The following is a 25,084-nucleotide window of genomic DNA, read 5'->3' on the forward strand; positions in this document are numbered from 1 at the left end:
GGCAGCTGAGAAAGTGAGGTTCACAGGACTAAGAGAAGCAGGTTCTAATGCTGCTTCTGCAGTATTGCCAACCCCAAATGTTCAAAATCATAATCTGTACTCCCCAGAGTCCTAAGATTGACTTAATCATGAGATTTTAAGAAGACAACTTTTGTATTGTTTTGTTATTGTGGCCTTTAGGGCTCACATTTTCAAACTTATCTCCAGAAGCCTGAGGTTTATAATTTTTTTTTTTTTGTTAATGAAAACACAGAGTTTCATGTAATCACATAACTCCAGGAGCTGGGTCTTCAGGAAAAGCACTAAATATCATGAACTCTTGCAATAAAATCCCAAGAGAAGAATTCTACTTCTGATACTATTAAACATTCACAGTCTTTAAACTAAGACCTAACATAATTTAAAATCTTGTTTATCCTCTATTGGGAAGAGTATCTTGCATTTTAGGACAGACTCACTGATCCAATAGCTATTTCCCATCTCTAACTACCATAAATCCAGAAACACATAAAAGAAGAGATATTCAGTGAATAGGGTGAAACACACACTTAGCTTTGGCTTGATGGAGAGTTTCAGTACAGGTAGTAGTGACTCAGTAGGGTACTCTGCCCTAAAACACATTAATCAGGTTGAAGTGATACTTCAGGCCTCCTTGTTCTTTGGCAGGTGAAAATCAGTGACATTATGTGGGTGACAGTGTACTGTGTGGAGATTTGATTGTGAAGAAGGAAACACAGCTGACCTCATTTCTTCTCAGTCCCTCTTACTAATTGATTAATAATGCCAGACTTGAAGGAGAACATGTGTTTCCAGTGCTCTCCTTGCCTGTAACAAAAGCTGCTATGATTGTTAGTCAGAAGGGGTGAAGTTGAGAGGAGTGGGAAATTCAGGGCAAAATGTAGCTCTTCAGGCTAGAAGATAGATTTTACCTGCAAGTAGATCCTGGGGTTTCACACATTAGTTAAAAACAAAAACAAACAAAAAACCCAAACCCTAAAAACAGGATTCTAGTTGATCATTCCACCTAAATAAATGTGAAACATACAAGTATTCACTCTACTAATGAATTATTGCTATTGTGACTTCAAAGGGACACTATCAGCCTATGTTTGGCCCAATATTTTATTTTTATAAAATGAATCAAAGATAAACATTCCTCTTAAATGTTTTTGGCCAAAACATTGCCACATTCTGCCAGTACTTGAGACCCAGAGAGTGAAAATGAATAGAAACTTACTGGAAACAAAAGAGAAATGGAGTAGTCCATCTTCATGGCCCAAGCTGACAGTAATGCACCAAACAAACAGAAAATTAGATTTTTAACATACTTTCATTTAAAATTACTTATTATTTGTAATGAAGAAATGTGTTGCTTTTTAAAAAAAAAAAATATTATTAACATGTCAGTGCCAATTTTAGTTTGCAATGTGTGCCACAGAGCTGTGGAAATGGTTTAAATAGTCATGACTGTGGAGTTAAAAATTTTTTTAAGGGTAAATGTCTGCCATGGTGAATATTGTATAACAATTTGTTCAGGCACCTCCTCCAGAAGGATTAAGCATGGCTTTTGTTTTCATAAATACTTCATACAAATCTGCTTAAATTTGCTCAAGATTAGTCTTATTACTGATGTCTGCTAATTCTCTCTATTTTTATTTGCTTTTTTTAAACCCAGTTATTTTTAATATGCTGCAGTTATATGGCCTTTCCAGAAGCTATGTGAATGGATTTTGCTTTACTGTATTTCATGATGGATTCACTCATGTCCTTCAATACTTGCAAGCCTTCTACAGGCTCCTTAACTATGTAGGGTGAAAAAACTGCATGACATGCACCAGTGCTCAGCAGGCATTGAGGCCCCTGTTAGAGAACTTTAAGATGACATAAAGGCAAGGTTGATAATCACTGTTTGTGTCTCTTTGTCTAAATTACTGGTCGCAGGTGCTATTAATATAATCACATAGTGAAACCTTGATTTAGAACCAATTAAGAGTATTTGAAAGGAAATGTTATGTGGCCTAATTATGTTTTTTAGACTGTAGCAACAATTTCAGTTTGTAAGGGTCAGACTTTTGCAGGAGCATTAATTATGCTTCTTTATTTAATGTAACTGTTTTAGGTTGTTTAATGGCAAGTGATTATGTGTTCAGTTAACAAGAAAGCAGTAAATCAGTGTGACATCTTTAATAAAAAAAACTGTGTATGTGAAATAAATTCTTTTGATTGATAGTTTCCTGTACTGTGTCTTTCCTCTTCCCTCCCAATCTAATTTATAGTTTACCATGTATCACTTTTCCACCCTGGTGCCCATTTGGAGTAAAACATTCAATCTTCTCTTGCATGCTACCTAGTATTATCCACACATGAACCATTGTTGGTCCTATTTTCTTCATTCAGGAAATGACAGATACTTCTTCACCTGCTCAGGAAACTGTTCTTAATCTGACATGATGCTCTTTGAAAAATGAAAGCTCAATGCACTGATGCAAGACTTCAAATAAAATGCAGTCAAGCCGTGCTAAAATCTGAACTCCTCACAACTGACAACAGATGTAGGAAAAAGTCCTTTGTCCTTGAGGCATAGTTATTTATATTCTCAAGTTAGAATGAAGCGAAGGGCAGAAATAAGAGTTCATAACGGCAAATGAAAAGAAACATGATACTTCCTCTGAAAAATTTGTATTTGTACACTTTCCCTCACTGTTTTTATAGTATGCTTCTCCTTGCACTTTGTCATTCTTTTCAGTAGCTCATGTTCATAACTTTGGAAATATCTTCTGCTCTCTTTTTCTTCCTTTCCCACTAACCACCCTTTTTCATGCCACTCCCTATACTTGGGACAGCTTTCCCATTAGTGTATACTGAGACCTAGCTATCTCCTCTAAATCTCTTCCCAAATCTCCATCTCTTCTGCCAAGCCTATCATGATAACATCTACATGCTACTCTTTGGGCCTGATCCTCCTGCCCCCCAACTTGGAAATATGCCTGCAGGAAAAGTGGGAGATCATATCCTTTGTCCCCATTTGTGCATTTGGCCCAGTCTCACAAAACCAAGCTCACAGGTTTAGTCCTTACTTAAGGCTTGTCTTAGGGCTTCACTGCAAAGTTAAAATCATGTTATAACTCGAGTATTGCTCTTAATTCAAGTCCCATCCACACACAAAAATCTTTAACTTGAGTGTGCTGATGCTTTTAAATTGTGTTGGCTAGCCTGTCTGGGTAAAGACTAAACCTCACCTGAGCCAATTTGTTAGCTGCTCACATGACCACTCTGTATTGTGAATGCAGGCTGGCTTCACTTGAGGCCACTAGTGGCCCAGTGCCTTCCCACAATTCACTCCATGATCCTGGAAGGGCTAAACCAGTTCTGCCATAATTCCCTGGGAAAGAACTCAGGGTTGCTCAGCTCACTGTGAGGTGAAGAACCAAGGGATGCACCTGCAGAATTCCTAGTGCCACAGATGATGAGTGCAGCTTCAGAGTGGACACAACAGCTCAAGTGTTATGTCAACTACATGGCCCCTCTCACTTGCGCTAGGCTAACTCAGGATAAGTGGGTTGCATGTAGATGACTTGAGTCAACTCTAAAGTGAACACAAACTCCTACACAGCTAGTCATGTTGACTTCAGCAGAGAAAGTCCCATTGAATATCCCTTGAGAAAAAAAATTGCAGAATAAAGATAACAGGATGTAAATTCTTGACTGGGGCAAGTGTTTCTCTTTTTTGTTTTGTGCTTAGTGTACACACCCTGCTCTGAAGTACCTTGTCCAGTCACTGTGCTATATGGTGAACAATCAGTACAATCATGAAACAATAGTTTGACAATATTTTCTGCTCTTGAGTTCTACTTCTCCAGGGGTAGTCAATTATTTTTTGTCAAGGTCCAAATTTCTTAGTCGAGGTATTGTCTAGGTCCAGACTGCAGAGAAAATAATACAAAAATAATAACAATAATGATAAGTAAATAAAAAGATGTCACGGTCCATTCAAAAGCACCAGGCAGTCCAGATTTGGCTCATGGTCCACCTATTGACTACCCCTGTGCTTCTCTTTCTGAATTTATTTCCACCAGCTTCTGAGCCTTAGTTCTCAAGGAACTGTCCAGAATTCTAGACCAGGAGTCCAGTTCAGCCCCGACATGAGCTGAGGTAACCCTGTTTACTTCATTAGTGTTGCACTCATATTAAATCTTAAAATGCCTTTAAAATAAAACAGTTGATATACTCTGGCTCAGTAGATGACACTCGAGCAGTGTCCTTGCATTTAGTAAAATGTGGGCTTTGTGACTGGGGTATGGTATGCCAGAACATTGTGGTTTTGAAATCAGATGATTAATTTATATTACAGTAGCGTCCACAGGCCCCAGTCAGAACCAGAGCTGAATCTTGCTGCAAAGAAATGTTCCTAACGCCTTTGGACTTGTTATGTAACAGATATATATTTAGATGTTTATGGAAAATAAACTGAAAGGACTAATAAAGGTTGCTGGGTAATCTAAAGGAAAGTATTCTGCCAGAATTTTGAATGCAGTTAGATTTTATGCATACTCTAGGAACCAGTCAGTTGTAAGGCTTCATTCATGTCACATAGCAATACACTGTTCATTGTCCATTCTCAAAAGAAAAATCTTATTTACATGTCTAAAACTTCTTCACTGTAATGGATTTTTTATTGCTTTCTGAAGTATTCCAGCAGACAACGGATGAGATTATTATTAGGGCATCCTGAGAATGAAAGCATACCTGTTTTAATGCTGATCTCTGATCTTCTTAAGCTTTTGCTCTTTCCGCTCGTCTCTGTGAACTACCTGAATAGTATGATAATGAGATTCTGTGTCTACCATGGCTTAATGTATGCACATGAGTCTGCCTACACCTTTCTTTTTTTGCAGGACTGGGGCATAAATCAATGGCTCACTGCTAATGCATAGTACCCTCATCAGAATCTCCCCTCCCCCCACTGGTGGGGGAGGTAAGGGAGTTTACAGTGAGATAAATAATGTGCTTTAGCTACCTTGCTGTAAAATCCTGGTGGAGCCAAGGCATAGGTAGTTTTTACTATGATGTAGCTATAGCTAAGGGAGGTCAACACTATACTCCACCCCATCCATGGCTGATCTCACCTAGGCATTGTGTAATAAGAACTCCCTGCAGCTTCTCCTCACTAGGATTTTACAGCAAGAAAACTAATGCACATTAGTTAGATAATTGTAAAAAACAACCAAGTGAAGACATAGCTTGATACTAAGGCTATGTCTACACTGCGCACCTTACAGTGGCACAGCAGTGCCTCTGTAAGGTACGCAGTGTAGCCATTCTTTGTCGGTGGAGAGAACTCTCCTGCCAACCAAATAAAACCACCCCTACGGGGGTCTGTAGGGTTCCATTGTTGAAACTGATTGTGGTGTCCAAGAAGTTGATGCTAGTGTGGGAGTGTTCCAGAGAGAGTTTAATGGATGAGTAGTGGTCGTTGAAGTTGTGGTGGAAATCTATAAGGCGTGTAACAGCATGGCACCCACCTCCCATGAGCACCCTGCTTCTGGTCAGGTGTGTCTGCACTTCTCAGTTTATGGTGACCCCTTCTGGTGATTTCTATATGAAACACAACTCAGATAGACCCTTCCATTGGTATTAGTCCACCAAAGTCTTTAAGGTCACCTGGCCCTGGTAGGGGGCCCTGCCACCAGGACTTCCTCCCTGGAGACTTTTGGCTCACTCTGGTCTATCCTGGTCCTAGCTCTCCAGCTGGGCTCTTAATAGTTCAGATCCCCTTCTGGGGGTTTCTCACTGTCCAACTGTAGGCCACTTTCCCAGTGGCCTATGGGGGGGGGGACCCAGATCCAGCCAAGGGACCCTAAGAATAGCAGCCATGCAGTACAATGTCCCTTTAATTAAACTGCTTTCAGTTCCCTGGGCCACTTGCCTGCAGCACCATGCTTCACCGGTGCTTCACCCTTAATACAGTGCTCTCCTGTGTTCAGGCCCAGCAGTCAACCAAGAGCTCTTCCTTGCTCCCCGAGTCCCTGCCAGCACTGAACTGTTCATAGTGCTGCGCTTCCCTTCAGTCAGCCAGGATCACCATCTGCACTTCCCTGACTCAAGCAAGGAACTGACTCTGGTCTACGCTGCAGCTCCTTTTATATTAGCCTGCAACCCCTGCCTGCCAGCAGTCCCCTGCCTAAGGGTTAGTGCTCTAGACTGTTTTGCCAGCGCTCCCCTGCCTAACACTTAGCGCTCTTGACAGGGCCGCCCAGGGGGGGGGGGCAAGTGGAGCAATTTGCCCCCATGAGAATGTCGGAGGCTCCCCCCTGCCTCCGCCTTCCCCCATCCTTCGGCGCCTCAGCGCTCTGTGTCCAGGAGCGGCCCTGGACAGCGCTGCAGCGGCATGGCTCGGGCAGGGCCTGAGGTCCTCCCACTCAGAGCTGCATGGTAAGAGGGTGGGTCTGCGAGCTCCGGTGGGCCAAGTGGCAGGAGCTCCTGGATGTGGCTCGCTGAGGCTCTGGGAGAGGGAGTAAGCATCATAGTAAGCCCCTCTGAGCAGGGCACTCCCCAACCCCATCCTCCTACAGCCCTGACCCCCAGCTCCGAGCCCAGCCCCTCTGAGCCAGGCCCCCTCGACCCCATCCCTCCGCAGCCCTGACCCCCAGCTCCGAGCCCAGCCCCTCTGAGCTGGGCACCCCCCGAGCCCAGCCCCCCACAGCCCTGACCCACAGCTCCAAGCCCAGCACCTCTGAGCCGCACACTCTCCTTTCCCCGCACAGCCCTGACCCCCAGCTCCGAGCCCAGCCCCTCTGAGCCGGGCACCTCCTGACCCAGAGCCCAGCTCCCCACCCAGCCCTGGGCAACAGTAGCGCCACCCCCAGGCAGCGACAGCCCATTGGCACCAACCATCACCATCACCCAGCGACAGCCCATTATGTAATTGCAAATGTATACATACCATTAAAGCATTTAATGTTTTTAAATAATGTATTTCATGTATTTTCAAATTATTAAAAAATAATTTTTGAATGTATTTCATTGGTTATTTTTTAAATTTCCAAATACATGTTACTATAGTATTGCAACTTTTTTTTATGGAAGGGGCCCCCGAAATTGCTTTGCCCCAGGCCCCCTGAATCCTCTGGGCAGCCCTGGCTCTTGACTGTTTTGCCAGCACTCCCCTGCCTAAGGGTTAGCGCTCTTGAGTGTTTTGCCACAGCACCACGAACAGCTCAGTGCTGGCAGGGACTGATTGGCTAGTCCCTGGCAGCCTCCCCTCCTGATTGGCACAGTCTCTTTAGCCACTTGAGGACTTAGCTCCGCTTCTTCTTTCCTGGGATGAGTGTGGCAAGGCCGCTAGTACTCCAGCTGGGGCCTCTGAGCATAGTCCAACCCATCACAGGGAGTTTAAGCTGTCTGTCCAGAGGATGAAAATATCATCCATGTGTCTCAGATATATCATTGGTTTTGTGGTACATTTGTCTAGAAATTCTTTTTCATGGTGGCCCATGAAGAGATTGACATATTGGGGAGCCATCCTAGTACCCATGTCTGTTCCCATGGTTTAGACAAAGTGTTTGTTGTTTAATGTAAAATTCTTATGGGTGAATTTGGCAATGTGTTTGGGGTGGATATCTGAGGGTTGTCCACTGTCTTGTAAATATTTCAGGCAGGTAGCTATGCTGTCAATTGAGGAATGTCGGTGTATAGGGAAGTGACATCCCTGGTGGCAAGAAGGGTGTTCTGAGGGAGGTTATTAATATTGTGAAGTTTGTGGAGGAAGCATAGGCACTGCCTCCGCAGGTGCTCCAGGGCTGGAGCACTCACTGCAAAAAATGGTGGGTGCTTAGTACTCACTGGCAGCCTCCCATCAGCTCCCCCCCAGAGCCTCCCGCCCGTTGGCAGGCCCCATTGATCAGCGCCTCCCCTTCCCTCCTCACACCTCCCGCCTAAGCATGCAGGGGTGGGTTGGCAGGGGTAGGGGAACGCAGGTCTGCCCAACTCCACTGCATTCCAGCCCAGGGCTCTAACAGTGGTGGGGTGTTCCAACACCAGGTCAGCGGGGGTCCTCCCACAAAATGCTGACCAGCTGTTAAGCCACAACACCATCAAACTAAACCTCTGAGCTACCTCCTAGCTGAGTTCCAGATCCGGTTCCGTGGTCTCCGGTTCCTCAGGGTCGTCAGGGTATTTGGCTGCCGGCAGTCCCATCAGCTCCAGCTCCTCCTCGGGCCTCTCCGGGTCCAGGCTGTCACCTGGCTTGGCAGCAGGGTCAGCGGGCAGCAGCACACAGGACACATCTGTCTCCTTCCCAGGCTTAGCCCCAAATGGCCTAGGGATGAGTGGAGAGAGTGGTCCCTCACCCTGTGGCTTGGAGGGAGGCCACACCGCCTCACTACAGGTGGGTTCATGGGGGATGAGTTTGTAGAGTTTCTCTTGGAGTTGTTTAGGCAAGGATTTGATGATATCCTTAAGTTCCTGGTTAAACTGGTGGTGTGAAGTCTTCTTTGAGTTCTTTATAGTAGATGGTATCATAAAGGTGTTGGTTGGCTTCGTTAACATAGTCATCACACTTGAGGACTACAATGGTGCCCGTTTTGTCTACTGGTTTGATCACTATCTGGTGATTAGAAGTCAGGGACTGTATGGCTGTCCTTTCAGCAGTGGAGAGATTATGGGAGATGTGATGTTTATTAAGGATTTCAAAGCCAATTTTTTTCTTGAAGTGATCAATGTAATGATCAAGAGTGTGATTTCATCCACTTTGTGGTGTCCAGTCAGATGATTCTTTTCTCTTATGATTGTTGGAGGGATATGGTAATTATGAGTGGTATCGTCATTGTTATGACATAATTTTTTGAGGCAGGGATGGTGGAAAAGTTCTTCTATTACTCCAAAAGGTAATAAAATATTGTTAAAGTACATCAGAAGCAGGAAGCCTGCTAAACAACCAGTGGGGTCCCTGGACGATAGAGATAAAAAAGGAGCACTTAAAGACGACAAAGTCATTGTGGAGAAACTAAATGAATTCTTTGCTTCAGTCTTCACAGCTGAGGATGTTAGGGAGATTCTCAAACCTGAGCCGTCTTTTGTAGGTGACAAATCTGAGGAATTGTCACAGACTGAAGTGTCATTAGAGGAGGTTTTGGAATTAATTGATAAATTTAACAGTAACAAGTCACTGGGACCAGAGGGCATTCACCCAAGGGTTCTGAAAGAACTCAAATATGAAATTGCAGAACAATTAATTAGGGTTTGTAACCTGTCCTTTAAATCAGCTTCTGTACCCAATGACTGGAAGATAGCTAATGTAATGCCAATATTTAAAAAGGGCTCTAGAGGTGATCCCGGCAATTACAGACTGGTAAGTCTAACGTCAGTACTGGGCAAATTAGTTGAAACAGTAGTAAAGAATACAATTGTCAGACACATAAAAGAACATAAATTGTTGGGCAAAAGTCAACATGGTTTCTGTAAAGGGAAATCATGTCTTACTAATCTATTAGAGTTCTTTGAAGGGGTCAACAAACATGTGGACAAGGGGGAACCAGTGGACATAGTGTACTTAGATTTCCAGAAAGCCTTTGATAAGGTCCCTCACCAAAGGCTCTTACGTAAATTAAGTTGTCATGGGATAAGAGGGAAGATCCTTTCATGGATTGAGAACTGGCTAAAAGACAGGGAACAAAGGGTAGGAATTAATGGTAAATTTTCAGAATGGAGAGGGATAACTAGTGGTGTTCCCTAAGGGTCAGTCCTAGGACCAATCCTATTCAATTTATTCATAAATGATCTGGAGAAAGGGGTAAACGGTGAGGTGGCAAAGTTTGCAGACGATATTAAACTGCTCAAGATAGTTAAGACCAAAGCAGACTGTGAAGAACTTCAAAAAGATCTAACAAAACTAAGTGGATTGGGCAACAAAATGGCAAATTAAATTTAGTGTGGATAAATGTAAAGTAATGCACATTGGAAAAAATAACCCCCACTATACATACAATATGATGGGGGCTAATTTAGCTACAACTACTCAGGAAAGAGATCTTGGAGTCATCGTGGATAATTCTCTGAAGATGGAATCATTAAAAAAGGAATAGAGAATAAGACAGAGAATATCTTATTGGCCTTATATAAATCCATGGTGCCCACATCTTGAATATTGCATACAGATGTGGCCTCCTCATCTCAAAAAAGATATACTGGCATTAGAAAAGGTTCAGAGAAGGGCAACTAAAATGATTAGGGGTTTGGAATGGGTCCCATATGAGGAGAGATTAAAGAGGCTAGGACTTTTCAGCTTGGAAAAGAGGAGACTAAGGGGGGATATGATAGAGGTATATAAAATCATGAGTGGTGTGGAGAAAGTGAATAAGGAAAATGTATTTACTTGTTCCCATAATATAAGAACTAGGGGCCACTAAATTAAATTAATGGGCAGCAAGTTTAAAACAAATAAAAGGAAGTTCTTCTTCACACAGCATACAGTCAACCTGTGGAACTCCTTGCCTGAGGAGGTTGTGAAGGCTAGGACTATAACAGGGTTTAAAAGAGAACTAGATAAATTCATGGAGGTTAAGTCCATTAATGGCTATTAGCCAGGATGGGTATGGAATGGTGTCCCTTGCCCTCTGTTTGTCAGAGGATGGAGATAGATGGCAGGAGAGATCACTTGATCATTACCTGTTAGGTTCAATCCCTCTGGGCACCTGGCATTGGCCACTATTGGCCGACAGGATACTGGGCTGAATGGACCTTTGGTCTGACTCAGTATGGCTATTCTTATGTTCTTATGACTGAGGTCCAGCTGGAGATCAATCCTGCTCTGTGTCTGCAGCAACACGAGAATAATCATCCTACTGTATATCAAAATGTAGCTTGATGCTGTCTTCAGTAGGCCTATGTGTTTATGTTAGTCTAAGTTAGTTTAAGCAAGATTTGGCCCTCAGGCAGCTGACCAGGTTAGACATTCCTCTAACAACATAGTAGTAAAGCTGCATATACATTTTGTAGGCTTACTTGTGTTTTAGCTTATTAAATAGAATTGCTCTCAATGATCAGAAGAAAATGAGCTGAATGCAATGTGAAGTGGGATCCAATGGCTAGAAAAAAATTGATCTGATTGTTTTAAACACACATGTTATTTATTTAACTACATAAAAGAGTAGCTGTTTTGTTGAAAAAGACATTTTTGCATGTAGTACTTATTTTTCCAGGTTTAAAATGTCTCTGTTCCTAAATTTCTTTCTGTATGTGGTTTCACTGCAATTTTAATCTCTGTCTACTCTAGCACTTTTGTTGGCATAACTTATGAAAAAACCACACTCCTGAGCAACATAAGTTACACAGGAAGAAGCGCCGGTGTGGACAGTGCTATGTTGGTGGGAGATACTCACCCATTGACATACCTACAGCTGCTCGTTGGGGATGGTTTAATTATGTCGATGGGAGAGCTCTCTCCTATTGGCATAGAGTGGCTATACAGGAGATCTTACAGCAGCGCAGCTGCATTGGTTCAACTGTGCCACTGTACGGTCTCTAGTGTAAACATAGCTGTAGACTCTACTTCTTCCCCTTTCCCTCCCAGCTGATGTCTGAGGGGAGCATCCAGAATACAGCAACTGTGTTTCACGAAGGACACAAACTCAGAATCCACATAGCTCCAATAACATGGCCAACCAAAGATGTGGAAGGCTGGGGCTTAATTTTCTTTCCCTGTCTTCAGTTACATCAGGTCTAGTGATTAAATTATTAAAATACAAATCTTATGGCGAAGAGAACTTATATTGATACTTAAGTCAATAAGGACATACTGTACCACCATGACAATGAAAATAGTGTAAAGTATTCAAGAATAAAAAAAAATTACTGCAGGCTGCTACACTGTATTGTTTGGAGCAGTAGTATGTAATCATATGTAACTAACAACAGTATCATAATGTATAGGCAGATTACCTATGAAAACTTCACTTCTTCATTTCCCAGTGTCTGAGTGCTTAACTGTGCAACCTGAAAGGTCTCTTAATACACATGCGTACATATTAATATACTCAAGTACACAGTGTGGAATATGGCTCAAGTCCGAAGTCTACAAAGGTGTGTACAATGAGTTACTCTTCCAAAGATGCTTTAAGCTATTTATGGCGGGGGAAAAACATATAAGAAAGGCTGATATTTAGTTTAATTACCACCATAAACACAAAAAAGTTCATTGTCCTGAATGATCTGACCTTTGAATTCTCTGATGTGTATTATCCTCAAAAATTGCATGCAATCATACCAATGGCAATTGCTGACAAAATGCAAACGGAGGTAACTCTATGGAGCATCATTCCATCAAAAAATGTAGAGAGGATACTATCAAGAACAACATTTCTTTCAAAACTAGAAGCAGCAGCTTTGATAAAAAAAAAAAATAATACCTTGAATGTCAAGACCTGGCAATGAATGCACTAAAAATATGATAAAAGAATGGCTGCCCTTTCAAAGGGTATCATTTAGTCATCCAGTTAGTATCTGTGTCATCTTCAGCTGTATACAAGGGGAATTGAGATTCTTATCACTCTGATGCTGTCCATCATAAAGATGTATTAAACTGTAGGAGCCATGACATTTATAGGATGAGGTGCAGTCAAGGCTCTTGTCTCTGATTAAGCAGTAGGTACAATCTCTTGTTGAGATGAATCTTACTGATAGGATGGACAGTGGAGTTTCTTAAATAGCCATGTGTAGGAAATTTCTTTATGAAGAATATGTAAGTAAAAATTCCTGTCATTAGAAAAAAAGAGAGAAAGTAATGCAGAAATCTCTTGTTTGTTAAAGAAAACAGATCAACCAAGGACCTCATTCTCATTATCTTTGTTGTATTAGAAAGACTCTTTGTTTTTCCTAGCTGCTTTTGAATTTGTGTAAGCAAAGAATTGCTCAAGAGGTTTATGCAATGCCAACAGATATTGAGAGGGTACAGTTTTCCATTAAATTGATGTTACCAACTGAGAACAAGTATGGAGCCGTGGACTAAGTATTCTTCTAAATTCTCAGGGCCCACTCTTGAGCTCTTGCTAAAAAAGGACTCAATTTTCAAATGGGTTGTAGCTCCAAACAGGGATTTTGGACCTGTAAAATCAGCCACAGATGGAAATTGTGCCCACCCAGCAAATTCAAAGGACAATGCAGCTGGGAGTTGTGTCTGTTTGTTGTGTCTTGTACATAGCACCTGGGTGAAGCATTCCCAGGGAAAATCACCCACCCTTGTATTTGTGAAGATACACTCTGAGACAAAAATGTGGGAGACAAACATGTGACACCTCAAAATGGGCCCATAGCACCTACCATTCACCCATTCGTCTGTATTCTCTCAATACACCAGCCGTTGTAAACACACACAGGCAGATCCTCAGCTGGTGTAGATGGTAACTGATTTCAGGGGAGCTAAACAATTTACACCACTGAAGATCTGTCCCATATGCTATTCAGCAAAATGTATATACTATTCAAATCACTGTCAATATCACAGCGCATAGACAGGCCAAAACTAAGTTCTGACAGGATGAAAAAAGAGCAGGAGGAATACGAGAAGACCCAGACACAAACTTCCCAGACACTAACCAGGCACCACAGGACTACTATAATGTCCGGCTGAACCTCTGTGATCTGTCATATCTGTGAGGGGGAAGGGCAGTCCCAGATGCAGGAGTGACAAGGAATTTAGCACCTATCCATGACAGACCAGGGCTCATAAGTCACACTGCTTCTACCAGGTGCAGAGGGCAGTTTGGAGATGCCAATCCAAGGAGAAGGAGTTGTTAGGAGACATTTCCCCTAGAAATGGTTTAAGTCCTAAGAAAGTCAGGGCACATTGCAATGTGTTCATTCAATCCTGGATTCTGTAGAAAATAGTCACCAGAGTTAAGTGAAAAGTTAGTTTCTTTCCTATGATTTTTCAGTATTTTGGAGCTTTCACCCAAATGAAAGTAAAATACATAAAACCATTAGAGATGTTTGATATGAAGCAGTTACAAAAGGATTCTTATCAGACTACACCAATTTTATCCTATATTAAAATATTCCTGAAAGAGTAACATGTTCGATACATTCTAAGATGCATAATTTAAAAACATAGGTGAGGCAATTTCTTTCAGCGTTCTGTGTATATTTCAGAAGTATCCTAGTAATGGACTTTCAATAACAACACTGTTGGAGTCAAATCATGCTTCCCTTTCTCTCCTGTGCAGTCCCATTTAAGATAATGGACTTGGGAAAGTGAGTCAAGAAAGCTTTGGCCTTTGGAAATATTTTGTATTCAAATAGCTCTGAAACCAACCTGAAAATGTAAAGAGCCCCTGGGGAATGGAAAGGTTAATTAACACTGTATTAACTTCAGAATGTACTTCTAAACCCCTGGAGGTGCTGGTAAAACTCCTTGTTTCTTTATCTAGGGACATGGCTACACTTGCAGCTGTAGAGCGCTGTGAGTTAAACCAGCCTTCGGAGAGCACAGTAGAGAAAGTGTTGCAGTCTGTCCACACTGACAGCTGCTTACGCACTAGCATGGTGACATTTGCGGCACTTGCAGCGTCATTGGGAGCGGTGCATTATGGTCAGCTATCCCAGCATGCAAGTGACTGCAACGTGCTTTTCAAATGGGGGGTGGAGTGTGACAGGGAGTGTGTTGTGTATATGTGGGGGGAGAGAGAGTGGGGTTTGGGGGGCTAAGAGCATGTCAGCATGCTGTCTTGTAAGTTCAGACAGCAGCAGACCCCCCCCCCCTCTTTCTCACACACAGCATTCCACACTAATGGCTTGCATGCCGGCTGTCAGAAAAGGAGCTTTGAAAGGGCATTTCCGCATTCCTACAGGAGTTCAAAACAATGACAAGAGTGGCCACTTGACTTAAGGGGATTATGGGATGTTTCCGGAGGCTGGTCAGAGCGCAGTAACCCAACACCTCATTCACACTGATGCCCGTGCGTTGTAGCCAAGGCGCAGCAAACATTATTCCTCTCACCAAGGTGGTGTACCAGGAGTGCTGTAGCCGCGGAGTCAGAGCGCTCTACGTGCCTTGCCAATGTGCACGGGGAGTGAGCTAGGGTGCCCGGGGCTTGCGCTGTAACTCGCAAGTGTAGCCAAGCCCTAAGTCAGGAGTAGAGTTGACTGTGCTCTTGAGACAACAAAGGTCCAACTCCTCTTCCCATTAACTTCTCTAACAGGAGGACCACATCCTGTCTTATGTATGTACTCTATAGGGGTGTTTTTTCCTCTGTTTGCTTTGCTATTTCCAAGTCAGCTGATCTTATTCCATTACATCATTAGTGATGGTGGATATTTTTTCTTTTGCAGTAACCATACCAATATGGAAAAATTTCATTTTAAGTCTCCTAGTGATGGGGTCACCCTAGTATTTTAGCTACTAATTTTAACATCTCAGAGCCCTTGGCTCATTGGATATTTCAGAACTGGATCTTTAGCTATATGTTTTCTCTGCCTCATCTCTGCTTCCAGTGCTCTATTTTTCTCATTCTTTCAGTTTCCAGACACCGATTTTATTCTCTTTGCTCCCAGGTCTCTAATTCTCAGATCCATTGATAACTACCAGAAATATCCTTTGGGTGAAATACTAACATTGAGGTTGCTTAACAAAGTTGCTTTGCCATGAAAGCTGTGACACAGAGGGTTGAAATCTCTATTGCAGCCAGTGCCTCTGTTGGGGATACAGCAACAAGGGAAATTCATTTAAGCAACCTTAGTGCTATCACTAAAATATAAATGCAATGCCAATGGAATATATCATGGATTCCAATTTCTTACAGCATATAATCTTGCCAAGCAAAATGCAGTAAGAATGAATATAATCATGACCTGTATTTCTTTATAACATGAATTAATGAGCTTCTGCTGTCATTTTCAGTGAGAAATATGGAGACTGTGTATCATTTTCAGGAGCTCAGGAGTGTGAGAAAATATCAGAAGCATGAAATATCTCACCCCCTTAGCAAACCCTTTTTTTCGGTTATTTTACAGCCAGCAGGAGAAAACTCTTGTAACTTACTCTGAAAATTGATGACTACTGGTAAAAGATCTAGTAATGATTTGGGTCACTTTGAATTATAAAAGTCATCATTGTACTCTTTGCTCTGAAGTATCTCAGAATATAGTGTTGTAAGTGTCAGACTGAATGATATGTAGTATATTTAGCTAACCTCTGACTCAGAACTTATATGTCTCTGGTTATACACTCATGATGAGAAGTGCAGATACTCAGTGGGGCATCCCTTATAGTACAGACACAGCACCAGATATTGAAGCAGTAATTCTGGAACTCTCTAAACATACTTTACTGAAAGCAAAGTTTATGTGAAAACCCACAGTTCTACTGTTTACTTTATATCTCTACTGCATAATACATTAAAGTTCTCCCAAAGTATTGGGTGGGCACCTTTCTAAAGCTAAATAATGTTTTCAAAAAATGCCATGAAAAATATGGAATCATAGCAAACTTTTCCTCAAGTAACATTTTAATCTCAGAGGCCCATCATACACTCACAATAACCCCCCAAATGGAGGACTTCCTACTCCTCTGCTCATGCCATCAACACACCTCCTATGCTGGGGCCCTGAGTGGGTGGGGACAAACGTAGGGCCAGCTTTGCTGGCTCTATGCCTTTGGAGGATTTCCTTACACCCAGGAAATCCTGAGCTGGACACTTATGCCAACACCGAGTCTGATAAATTCAAGTTTATCGTTAAAATGGCTGAAGAACCAAGAGAAGGACAAGTATTGTACAAATGAACAGAATGTAAACATTGTATATACCTCAGATGGGGAGATCATCTTCCCTCCAGTGAGAGATTACAAAAAGGCATTCATCTCCTTAGAGAAGGGTCAGATCCTGCCTCCTTTCTGAGTTTGACTTAAGGGACAAGACCCCCAGTTTGCATGTGTAACTGAGCTGGACCTGACTTTGGGATGTTCAGAGTGTAACTTTCCCACCATCTTTTTGGAATACCTGCCTGCTTTAAGGCCCTGAGACAGTTTGTTCTCTCTGGGACAGGTCTACACTGAAGTCTTCTAGGGCCTTTGTCTTATGCTGATCATTGCACCCCACTCTCAGTTTCCTCTTTTCTATTTACACCAACAACTTGCTGCTCTAATCAAGACCCTTACAGATGCTACTTCAAGTTACTGTATTTTTCCTGAGTCAAACATACTTCACTTGCTGTTTAATCTGAAAACACACAGGCTTATCTCCCGATTTTTCTGCTGCAAATGCATTGATGATGGGTGATAATCCCTGAAATCTAGTTTCTGATTCCTGCCAAGATGACAGGTTTGGACACCCAGTCCAATACTAGCACAATGAACACTAACTGCAGAGGGCACCATTAAAAAGTTCCACCAATTTGAGAGGTCCTACCAACTCCAGAGACATTCCTGACCTTTTAAATGTTAGAAGTGGTAGAACCCACTGTTCTGTTAGAAGTGATAGAATCTTTCACACCAGGGGACTTCATCATGATGCTTGCTGCAATCTCTAGCATTCAACCTGTGGCAGCTGCCACCGTCACAATCCAAGATGGTTATCATTATAGAGAAGCCAAAGCCTTGCAACCCATCTGTGTGACCAGCAGAGACTTCCTTGAAGCTGTCTCATGGGTGTGTTGCTTGGATTTAATTTGGTGGTGGCTCTCTTTAAACCCTTCAGTGCCCCAGCTAGTTCCCAGCACCATAAATATGTAGTGAGTGGGTTTCACTGTTTAGTTTCCTAAAATATCTTTAAAATAATGTACTGTTATATGATTAGCAAGGGGTGAGAAAACATTCTAGAAGGAAAAGAAAAAGATGATCCGTTGAGAGGTCAAGAAATAATATGTAGATTGAGCTACATTGTCACGTCTAAGAAGGGCTGAGAAGAATATCGCTGCTGCTTCTGTAACTTCTGAGAATACACAATGGGCCTCAATCTCCATTAAAATCAACCTGGCACTTTACACAAGCCCTAGAACTTGCTTGAAGGTTTTTAATTTCTTTCTTTTTCTTTTGGGTTAGTACTCTTGACCTGGTAATCTAACTGAGTATAGAGAGGATATTGCATTTTTATTACATCAAAATGATGGGACCCCTTAATAGTTCATTATCTTCTACCTGTAACCGTTTAATTAGAAACTCATCCACGAGCGGGAAGCTGAGAATTCTCTCATAAAACTGGCTAAAGACCCAACTAACATCAATATCCATCACATGCATGTGCTCTTGCATGTATTAAACTTTATTTTAAAAGCTCTTTTAAAGCTCTCTTTCTCTCCTTTAAGTTACCAGGCAAGTGATTTCCCTGATTTATTGCTGAGATCTTAGTTAAAAAAAATGTTGGTCTCTATTAAAAATAAAGCAACTAAAAACTCAGCCTCTTCATCACCAATTCCCTGATAGTGAAATTAACCCCTCCAAAGACAAAGCCTTGTTTTTGACATTGTTTGGGGGATTCTGCAGGAAAAGCAGATGAAATTAATTCCTCCTTCTGCTAGTATACTGCAGCACTCAGATCAGCCCTTCACGGCTGCTCCACCAGCCCATCGGCTGGAATAGTAGCTGTTGCTCCTTTTGCACATGTTTTGGATCTGTAACTGCTGACCCAGAAGCTCTGCCCACCCCCAGTCCATGCAACAGCCCCTTCCATGTTTTCTTGTTTAAATATGTACAATATAACTTTGATATGACTTGACCAAATGAGAACATGATAATAATCTACAAATGTCTGATGGCTATAAACACCAAGGAAGGAGAGGAATATATAGGTCGCACATGGTGGTATAACAAGGAGAAAAGATTGACAATATATAACGTGTTCTATAAACTTTGATTCTAAAACCAGAATTTGCCCTGTGAGTAATTTACACTACATATGTGTGGCATGGAAGTTAACTGAAGTCTAAAACTTAATCTGCACTCAGACACTGGACTGGTTTAACTTAAATTCGTGTAAATTTTTTTGCTTTGACATTTTTATTTTGGTTTAAGAGGTTTTATCTGGGCTTAATGTAATCCCTTTTTACCAGATTAAGATAGACACTTTCATTTGGGTTAACACACAACATTTCATTAGTTTAATTTAGTTTGAAAGCACAACTTTAATTAAACCAATACCAGTTTGTCTGTGGACAAGACCTAAAATAAGAGTCAAACCTAGCAGCTGGATAAAACTGAAAGGTATGTTAAGCTGTACTGCAAATTTTAAAGTACTGAAACTAAAATATAATGAAAGCAGCGTGAAGCACTTAAATTACAAACAAATCTATACTAAACTAAATTGACTTACTGAAGGTGTCTAGTTCAGCAGGAGTCAATATTTCCTTCATTTCCACCAAAAAGATGACTGCTATTGGCCACTATTTCCCAGAGGGTGGCAGCATGATTCTCTCATATCACGCCGTGATTCCCATAGAAACTTTTTATGAGCAGCGTTTTTGAAATTATGTAACTGATCCGATTTACGGTTGTAGAGAGCCATTAGACTCAGATATCAGATATACATTTCATCTCTTTTACAATGGTGTGAAATGAAGAGGCCATTCTTCATTGAACAGCAAGGATTTGCCCTAGCTGTCATCAGACTGTAGAACTAAATATTTAACTGCCCCCTGAGATTAGGAATATGCCTGGTTTCACTAGAGCTGCACAAACAAATAGAAGTTTCATATGACTAAATTCAACATTCTATTTGTTCCATCATTTTCCCAGACAAAAAGTGTGTTGTTATTTTTTTAAATAAAAGGATTGTAGAATACACCCCCAAAAATGAAAATTCAAGGCTTGTTTCCCTATAAAAACATCCTCAAGACAAAAATGCAAGTAAACACCATAGACAGTGTAATTTCACTTTGTGCTTATTGTCACAAACTCGCAGTAGACCTGCAGTCTACCACAGAGGAAACTAATTGTGCTAACTATTCAGTGGCAGAGTGCAAAAGTTTACCAATAAAGTATGAAACTTTAGCATTACTACATTGCTGCAAAATAAATAATTATATCATAGTGAGACGATGATATTATTGGTGGTGCTAACGAATAGACACTAATAACAGCTAACAAACCCATTTATTTGGTCCTGTCCTCTGTGCATTGTGATAAGGAAATGTTAACATCAGATTCTTGCTGTAGACAAAATTATATTTGCTCCTGGGTGAATAGGATTTGTCAGCTTCAGGTTTTTTACAATTGAATGCTGACTTTTTCAGCTAAATTGAAACGACGTCTGACAATTGTAAAAGGATAACCTTTCACAAAAGGTGTATCTATTCCAAAACCTCCTAAACAGCTTACTTTTGGACTCCTGATCTATGACACAGGACTTCAAGGAAATCCCCAGCACAATGTCATTTGTAGAATCAGAAGAGATGCAATAAATAAATGATTCAGAAAATACCATTTTCTAACCATTAAATAATTGAGCATTCTTCCCATATGAAATGGGCATAATACTTTATATAAAAATATGGCTAAGCATGCATTCCTCTTGCATTCCTCAAACAGACAGTATTTCTAATATGCTAGTGATTAGGACTACCATAACAACGCCATAAGAAAGTGTTAGGCTAGGTCTACACTACCCGCCTGAATCAGCGGGTAGAAATCGACCTCTCGGGGATCGATTTATCGCGTCCCGTTGGGACGCGACAATCGATCCCCGAATCGGCGCTCTTACTCCACCAGCGGAGGTGGGAGTAAGCGCCGTCGACAGGAAGCCGCAGAAGTCGATTTTGCCGCCGTCCTCACAGCGGGGTAAGTCGGCTGCGATACGTCGAATTCAGCTACGCTATTCACGTAGCTGAATTTGTGTATCTTAAATCGACTCCCCCCTGTAGTGTAGATGTACCCTTAGTCTCAGAGCAAGTTATCACAATATCGCAATGCTATTCTATTACAAAACTAGCCCAGTGCAATGTAAGGGCAATGGGGCAAGTCACATGAGTAGGCTGAAGGATAGAGCTCTTTTTGTATTGCTGAAAGCACACTTGTAAAGTGCTGCTGTCTCATCATGTCATATTAGCAAAAGCAGCAAATTCAGTGGTTGATGACAGAAGTGAGTGTAGGCAACAGGTAGCATTTTTTTGTATTTGTTCCATGCCTAGTACGATGGCGTCCTGGTCCACCACTAGTGCTATGGTAATACAAAAAATAAATTATAACAAATAGTACAAAACCCCCAGATTTGTTTCCCATATGCAGCTGCATGAAAATATGACAGGCACACAAGTGCCTGACCATTTAACAGCATACAGCATCGTGAGTATATGGGGACACTTTTCAAACCCTCTAGTCACGAGCAGTGGGTGGCCAGGTGTGGGGGGCCTGGATGACTTTAGGAATAGGGTAGTAAAGACTACTAAACTTATTACACTCAGTGGTGATCCTGGTAGATTTCCAGCTTATGAGGGTACCAAAGGCCCACAAAAGGTAGCTGCTTGAGGGGGCTTGTGGTTGCTGAGGCCCGTATGCTGCGGACCTTGGCACAGTCATGGTTCTCTCAGAGTGGCATTGGAAGATGTCCTGCCGTGGGGGGAGAAACAAGGCTCCTCTGCCTAGAAATGGCCAGGTAAGGATAAAACACTACTGGCTTGAAAAGTTTGGTGAAATTGTCCCAGAGGACTGGAAAGCTGTTCAGGCCAAGATAAATGGGCCTCTCTGCAAGCGGCAGACAGCCCCTGTGACTGCAGGATAGAGATGTAAGCCTGTCCAAGCCAAGCCCCATCGAGCTAACCGCACATTGTTTCTACCTCTTTCCTGAATCTAAGCACAGTAGGCAAGTTTTGGACTAGAAAACCGGCTTTCCCTCAGTTTACAGTTTATTTTCTGCAAAATCATGTAGCTTGAATTATTAGCTAAATTAGCTGTTACCACTCAAGAAAAAGATCTTGGAGTCATAGTGGATAGTTCTCTGAAAACATCCACTCAATGTGCAGCGGCAGTCAAAAAGGTGAACAGAATGCTGGGAATAATTAAGAAGGGGATAGAAAATAGGACAGAAAATATCATGTTGCCTCTATATAAATCCATGGTATGCCCACATCTTGAATACTGTGGGCAGATGTGGTCGCCCCATCTCAAAAAAGATATATTGGAATTGGAACAGGTTCAGAAAAGGGTAACAAAAATGATTAGGGGTATGGAACGGATTCTGTATGTGGAGAGATTAATAAGACTGGGAGTTTTCAGCTTGGAAAAGAGACGGCTAAGGGGAAATATGATTGAGGTTTGTAAAATCATGACTAGTGTAGCGAAAGTAGATAAGGAAGTGAAGTTTACTACTTCTCATAACACAAGAACTAGGGGTCACCAAATGAAATGAATAGGCAGCAGGTTTAAAGCAAATAAAAGGAAGTATTTCTTCACACAACACACAGTCAATCTGTGGAACTCTTTGCCAGAGGGTGTTGTGAAGTCCAAGACCATAACAGGGTTCAAAAAAGAACTAGATAAATTCATAGAGGATAGGTCCATCAATGGCTATTAGCCAGGATGGGCAGGAATGATGTCCCTAACCTCTGTTTGCCAGAAGCTGGGAATGAGCGACAGGGAAAGGATCACTTGATGATTACCTGTTCTGTTCATTCCCTCTGGGGCACCTGGCACTGGCCATTGTCGGAAGACAGGATACTGGGCTAGATGGACCTTTGGTCTGACCCAGTATGGCCATTCTTATGTTCTTATGTTGAATGCTCACTTATTGGCTTGTGTGTAGCATACACACGCTGCCAGTGGGGTTTTTTCAGATGTATTTCATTTTATTTGGTTACATTGCCTGAAAATGGGAATGCTTTTTGACTTCTTTTTCAAATTTCCTTTCTGTTGGTTTTGCCTAGTATGGCATTGAGCGCCTCATAATAGCGGCAATTCTGGGGGGCAGCACCAGACTTCTTTTTGCCCTCCTTTGTCCTTTGATAAGCCCACCACAACTCCTTCCTCTTTGTCCAGCATTGACGCTGCATCTCCTTTACAATATCGTTGTCTAGATCTTTAGTCCAGTGGGAATTCCAAAGCTGCGCCAGCTCAGTTCCTTCCAACACAGACCGAGGAAATCCAGGCCCTTCCTCCTAGACCAGGCAGCAGCAAGAGCTTTAGCTGGAGCCATGCTTGTACAGATGTGCTTCCAGGGTGGCACTGGCAAGGAGGTATATTTCCAAAACAAGCTGGGGGGTTTAAACGGGTGTCTGTCTGGTCACCATGACCCCTGAGCAACAGAGTTTAAAAATTAGACCAGAGAAGTCACTGCTATGTGGACATTTTGGGCTCATTGCTGGAGGAATCCTTGTAGTGGTAGAGGTAATTCTTCGTTCATGAGGGCATTGTGACACTAGCACTGTACCGGTAGAGGGGACCTGGTTAAGTTCACCAGTAAAAGTTCATGGTTTTGTTGGCAGGACTCAGAACTGAGTGGGCACATGTGCAAGGCTATGCCGACAGAAGGCAAGTTTCCCAATAAAACTGTGTAATGTAGACCAGACCTAAGTATTCACAGGAGTACCCTTGCCAATGATTCCTTTAGAAGCTGGGCTACCAAGGTGTTCCAATGGAGCCAGGCAAAGGGAAGCCCCTTCCTTGGGGATCAAACAAGTCCTCTGGATTGTGAGGCCTCTCCCACCAATATTTGCCTTTAGAGAATAATAAGTAGAATTTTCAGAGGAATAATCATTCATGGTAATATGAATGAACATTTGTGGAGTTGCACATACTCTCCTAAATAAACTGCCAGCTGTATGAATACTTACTAACAACAATAACATCAGATGCCTAGCCATGTTGGTTTTAGAAAATGTTCAGGAAACTTGTGGCAGAGATGGAAATAGAACTCAGAGTGACAGAATGGAGTAAGTCCGTATCAAATTATGAACTCCATTTTGTATTATGGGTTGAACACGTCTAAGATTGCCTGAGGACAGTGTATTGTACTGCATTTCAGCCAGTGCGCGGCCCAGAATAGGTGCCTGACACCTTGTTGAAGGACAATCACTGAGAAGCCATCAAAACTGCAGTCTGGAGCTATCAACTTGAATGACTCAACTATTGGCCAACCCCCCTGGAACAATGGCTTTAGTAGACAGGGGCCCACAGGTTGTGAGCTATGTGACTTGGGGAGGAGTGACCCAATCAAGCACGTGGCTCAGAGACAAAGACCCTATTTAAGAGCAGGGATCTGATCTGTACAGGGGCTGACCATCACCACATATAATCAGGATTGGCAGGAGAAAGAAAGAAAGGGGACAGGAGGGATTCTGTGGCCCAGTCTGAAAAACTGACAAACCTCAGCCTCACAGAAGGGATGAGATTAGATATAAGGAGGGCGTGTTCATAAATCAGGATTTATGTTCTTTTTCAAAGATCAATGCAGTTACGAAATTCCATTGCTGAACCTATTGTTCCTTGCTTTCTTGTCACATTGTCTCCAAAGGGGTTAAAACAGAAGCCCGAAGTTCACACACCCTCCATGGGGTTCTGGAGGAGCATATGTATACGAGTGGGTGCGGGGGTTCAGGAGATCTAAAGCCCTGGTTTCAGGCCTAGGGCAGCAAGACTACAGAGTCCACCATCCTAAGAAAAGGTTTGGGTAATGAATCTAAGCTTGGGAGTGTGTCATGTAGACCCACTAGAAATAATATGGGAATAATTGATTTTAATCTATGAATCTCTGCTATCATAAGTGAGGAGCACAAAAACATTAAAATGTAAATTAAAAGGTGTGACATTAGCTGATTAAAATATGACAATATTGATCATTGCTGCAACCACTGTTATATATTTGCAACAAATCTTGTACAAAATGTGGCTGTCAGATGTCTGAAAAGGTTATGATTTGATGGTTATGATTATGCTATCAGTATGCATGTATCATTTTTGTATTTGAAGTTATGAGTATTGGCTCTAAGCCTGTATTTCAAATGTGTGCTCCTGGAGTAACGCCCACAAGAAAGTTAGCCTGCACATCTTAGAGGGACTATTCAAATTAAGTGGCTCATCAAGAAACACTTAACTGATAATGGACCATGGGAGATGCCCATCTACACTGAATGTACTGTCCTGCAAATGTACTGTCTGGACTACAGGTAATGG

This window comes from Malaclemys terrapin, chromosome 7, assembly GCF_027887155.1.
Source record: "Malaclemys terrapin pileata isolate rMalTer1 chromosome 7, rMalTer1.hap1, whole genome shotgun sequence".
NCBI classification, from domain to species: domain Eukaryota; kingdom Metazoa; phylum Chordata; order Testudines; family Emydidae; genus Malaclemys; species Malaclemys terrapin.